We start from the raw sequence: 6,000 nt of genomic DNA on the forward strand, positions 1-6,000 counted from the left end.
GCCGAGAAAGCGTACGTTCCAAAAATGTACCGAGAAAAGGAGAACTGAGGTCATTGCGCCTTTCGCATGATTCCATTAAAGTTAAGTCAACTTGGATTAAATTCTGCTTGTAATGTGAAAAATGTAAACTATTGTATATTTTCTCTAATAAAAGGCAAAAGAACAAAATTTGGTCCATGTATGCGAAGGGACGCCGCAAAGAACCTTAAGTAATGCCTACAGTGAACCGCATGGGGTCCACTGACGGGACTACCCCCCTACAGAAAAGAATCTCTGTACGAAATTATTATCAGACAGGTGAATTCTTTCCCAACCCCGAGGGCCCCCCCACCTCACACACAATAGCATCATCGTTTTCTCATATTCGGAACTGGATTTTGAAGATCAAACGCAATTCTAGAACGGGAGGTTTTAGATATATATATATATTTATATATATATATATATATATATATATATATATATATATATATATATATATATATATATATATATATATATGACTATTTATCACATCACCGTGATTCATATACAATCAGAAAGCTACAAACGTCCTTTAATATCAATTCACTCTACCTCGAAATAATATATTTTCATATATGTTACCGAAGGGGAATTTTTAGTTGATAATAAGTCCACCGTCCCGTGAGGTCGAACCAGCGACGGACGAGGAATCAGGACTACAGTGACACACTAACGCAGTCGGCCGACTGCGTTAGTGTGTCACTGTAGTCCTGATTCCTCGTCCGTCGCTGGTTCGACCCCAGGCCGACTGCGTTAGTGTGTCACTGTAGTCCTGATTCCTCGTCCGTCGCTGGTTCGACCCCACGGGACGGTGGACTTATTATCAACTAAAAATTCCTTCGGTAACATATATGAAAATATATTATTTCCGAGGTAGAGTGAATTGGATATTAAAGGACGTTTGTAGCTTTCTGATTATATATATATATATATATATATATATATATATATATATATATATATATATATATGTATATATATATGTATATAATACGTATATATATGTATATATAATATATAATATATATATATATAATATATATATATATATATATATATATATATATATATATATATATATATATATATATATATATATATATATATATATATATATAATATATATATATATATATATATATATATATATGCCGTAAAAACGCTATTAACACAACAAAACCATAACGTAAATAGTTTTTTATAGGTCTTTTAAACTTCACAAAAACATTGTTATATTGCAGTCAAGACATATATTATATATACAGTATATATATATATATATATATATATATATATATTATATATATATATATATATATATATATATATATATATATATATATATATATATATATATTGAGAATCGTCACTTTAGCTGAAGGTGCTGCTATAAACATGGGAGTATCTTTTACAGATAACAAGTCATTTACTAATGAAGACCCTTTCATCAACTGGTTTATTGCCAAACACTACATAAAACATTTTAATTTCAAAACTGACGTTGACCGTGTGAACCCTGATGCTCTGCTTCCTCTTCCCCTCTCTCTCCAGATAGCCGACGTCCCAGTGGATGGTTCCAACCGTGGCACCTATGCAGCGCAGGCAGGTGCAACATCGCAAGTTCGAAGATCAAGGAGGTTGGCGCAACTGCCTGTTGAATTTGGAATGACACAACACCCGAACCAGCACTTCCGTGATGGGCTGTTATCTTCTCGCGCCGCCCCAATTAAAAAAAAAAAAAACTATTCTTAAGGAAACTACCCTTACTTACATTTTAACGTTAGCACTGATGAGGAACACCGTTCGAGTGCTCGAAAGGTCTTTGGTTTATTTTACATAGTAATATATTTACTATATAATTGTGGATTTTTATTACATAATAATAATAATAATAATAATAATAATAACTGATCTACAATTCCCCTTTACAAGCGTCAGTTTCAAACTAAGACTGTCAAGCAATTTCCTGACGAAGCTCCAGATTTAGATGTTCACTCTGGGTACTCTGGTTTTATTTAGGCTTATAGATACTTCGTTGTTGCTGATTACATTAATTTTCTCACGCTGCAAATCAATAAATCTATACCCCTTTCTAAATTCTGATCTGGAACATAGTTTTGAAATATGTGTTGTCTTCTAAAAGTGCTAAACTGTCTGAAAGCTTTATGTAACACAGTTCACTATAGAATCAAACTGTAAACTGTAGAATCCGAAGGACAAAGAGACTCAAACAGGAGCTTAATATCTGTACACAACTTTTTAAAATTTATTTCATATTTTTTATGATGTTCATTCACTGCTTGAGGGGGGCGGGGAGGGGGTGTGCAACCATATTCACAGGTGCAGTGGTGCCCTTTATGACAGTCAGTAAATTCTACCTATCGTAACTTTAATTCAAAACACTGATTATTAAAAGACTGTGCTCCCATAAGGAAAAAAAAAACTTATTCAAACGGAATTCACGTAAAATCCATAAAATTCATTCACCGCTCCATGTTCCAGTCAGCCTTAGCGTTAGTTACTTATCCAACATTTACAGTAAAATCTTTGGATCTTTCCTAGAGAGTGACGCCCAAGGGTTTCAACCCGGTATGTACCCACTTTTGCGGCGTGTTTAGTACAAGCCCGTTGGGGATGACCTTAAAAACATAAACAAAAGACTGTAAATATAATAAAGATAGTGACCCCTAAGAAATATTAGTCCTAGATAACGACCCCTGAGCTTTGTTGGGGGTCACTATCCAGGAAAGACCCAAATCTTTTAACATCAGAACGACAATGCCAAAGTAAATTGCCGAACGGCCAGAAAAAAAAGTAATTACAACTTTCATGGTTTCTCTCTCTTTGTTGAAGACAGACTGCAAAATACGCAAGTAATGGACATAACTGCCTAAATGAACATATGCAAAAACAAGTAAAAATAAAACTGTGTATCAAGTATTTCATATCTGAGGAAGTTTGTAGGTATATCCATCTCTCCTCTCAGAAGGATGCAACTATTCAGTTCTAAACAACAGTCTATTTAGCTCTTCACCAAAAAAATTGGCTTCGTATATACATTAGTTTGCGAGGCTGTTGCCATCTTGGGTGATTTATCTGTTCTTACTAAGTCGGTAAATCCGTGAAGTCTGGACGCAGAGCAAGGGCTCGTTCATCGCCTCGTGAGAGCTGCACGTGCCGAACCAAAATATGTCCTTAAAGTTCTGTTAATATCCCCAGGGAGGCCATACCTCCCTGTTGCGTCCACAGGTGTGGAGACAACGCAAGAGGAAGAGATGAGGAACCAGAAAAACCCAATTTTTAGAATCCAAAGCTGTTTTGTTCAAGTCTCAAAGGAACTTACAATCAAGATCTCCTCCAACAATGTCATAAGTCATGCCACTGGTAAATTTCTTAAAGATGAGAATAAGGACAAGTACACCCTCAATTACCTGAAGTTATTCCCCCAATACACCTTAAATACATCTTGAAGACGAACTCCAGATGTCTGTCTCTCAGCAAATGCCCCTTGTCTCTTCTCTATAGCACTCGTAAAAATATAGCAAGAGACAACCAAACAGACAGGCAGATATTACATTCGGCGCAATCGAGTTTTCTGTACAGCGTATAATGTTGTATAAAACTATCAACCACGAGTCTACGGCTTCGCCACGCAGCGTTGAGCGGCTCAGTTATATACTGTATATATCTCTGCCTAGTCGCCAGATTGATGGCCTTGCTGTTGTGAGTAATGCATTGTTTTTTGGTGGTTTCTTACTAGAATTGGTCTAAATAGGAAAATCAGCTTGGTCGCTGGATCAGAAACCTTGGAGAAATCCTGTAATTTACATAAATCCAGTGGCCCCTGCGATTTATAGTGGTGGGTATAAATTTCTAAACAACTAACTTACAATCACATGTGTAACGTGTTTTCTACACAATATTTACCCGAGAAATTATCTGGGGCCAATATCGAGATTTGGAATGAAATTAGAGATAAAACTTAAATTCAGTCTCATTTGCAGAAAAAAAATACATTTCACATTAAAAGGGACATTCCGACAACTGGATTTCTAAATAGTTGACAATATATTCCTAATTATTCCTCTCTATTCTTTCGGGGAATCCTGAATACTGTGATGGGTATACCTCAAACAGATTATCCCACTGCATCATGAAAATGGAGGAAAAATTCACTGAGGTTGGAATCAGGAAGATAAATTCGTGTACCAGTCTGTGATGATGGGAATTTGCAGGACAGGCTAAAAAACATCGTTCCCCAGATGCGGCGCACGCCTACGGAAAGCGCTGCCAGACGCACGAAACATAGCTAACCTTAACCTTCAATAAAATGAAAACTACCGAGGATACAGGGTTGCAATTTGTTATGTTTGATGGTTGGAGGGTGGATCATCAACATTTGCAGCCCTCTGGCCTCAGTAGTTTTCAAGATCTGAGGGCGTATAGAAAAAGTGCGGACGGACAGACAAATAGCCATCTCAATAGTTTTCCTTTACAGAACACTAAAAAATCACTCTGGAAAAACCCAACAAGGCTGGATTTCCAGTCGACAAGGCGATTCGTTTCTGGTGTTCCCGTTTCTGGTGTTCCTGATTTCCGAGAATGATGAAACAAGCCTTCTGTGCCTTTTGTTTCCTTATTTGCTCTAACCTTTCTCTCTGAAGACAAGCTCCTACCGCATACTTCAAGGCTTAGATCCTGTGCTTCAACCTCTCTCTCTCTCTCTCTCTCTCTCTCTCTCTCTCTCTCTCTCTCTCTCTCTCTCTCTCTCTCTCTCTCTCTTTAAGACCTTGGTCAGCGAAGTACATCAGGTTGCTTTCACATTAAGAAATAAAGTTAACTGTAATTGAACCATAACTACATCTGCTCTCTCTCTCTCTCTCTCTCTCTCTCTCTCTCTCTCTCTCTCTCTCTCTCTCTCTCTCCTCTCTCCGACCGGCCAGTGAAGAACAAGAGGAATATTTTGTTTCTGGTGATAGAAATTCATTTCTCGCTATAATGTGGTTCGGATTCCACAATAAGCTGTAGGTCCCGTTGCTAGGCAACCAATTGGTTCTTAGCCACGTAAAAATAAATCTAATCCTTCGGGCCAGCCCTAGGGGAGCTGTTAATCAGCTCAGTGGCCTGGTTAAACTAAGATATACTTTTCTCTCTCTCTCTCTCTCTCTCTCTCTCTCTCTCTCTCTCTCTCTCTCTCTCTCTCTCTCTCTCTCTACTTTGGCCAGCTAAATACATAAACCATTTGTGCAGGAAGCCACAATAAATATAACCTACTTCCATCCTGAGAGGAACGATGGGCACAACAAATGCCTGCCGTTATCAAACGCCGCTTCACCTGGTCGTGATGCATCCCCTAGGTATCCTGGGTATTCCAGCTATAATACCTTTTTTGTTAACTTTCGAACCCATTAAAATCTATTTTGCTACCGCTTGTTCGGGACGGTCACTTATCATGAAGTAGCTCCATATTTTTCTGAACAAGCTGCTTTAGCCTAAATCGCTCTCCATTTGTTAACCATAGCAGAAGGAACGAAAGATATATTATCATTCAGAAGATGAACCCTCCTCATTTGGAACAAGTCCACCAAAGGGGCCACTGGACTTGAAATTGAAGCTTTCAAAGAATATTAAGGTGTTCATCTGAAAGAAGTAACAGATGGTAATATAGGAAATACAGATAGAAGAGATCAGTTATTAGAAAACAAAAAATAAATTAACGAACTAATAAATAAAAATTAAAAAAACACGCATTTTAAAAAAAGACATTAAAAATAGAGAAAAATATGAAAAATACTATTTTTCGAGCTGAAGACGAATGCAAAATAGCCCTTCCAAATTCAAAGGTATTTTTTTATATATGTTTAGTGCTCTTTTTAAAGTAATATATACATTGACTAACTTTAAAGAAGTATCCACGAATATATTAATACACTTGTTACAATATCAGTATAGTTACTATTCTAACATCAAGTCGGA

Source organism: Macrobrachium rosenbergii, chromosome 44 (assembly GCF_040412425.1).
Source record: "Macrobrachium rosenbergii isolate ZJJX-2024 chromosome 44, ASM4041242v1, whole genome shotgun sequence".
Taxonomy (NCBI): Eukaryota; Metazoa; Arthropoda; class Malacostraca; order Decapoda; family Palaemonidae; genus Macrobrachium; species Macrobrachium rosenbergii.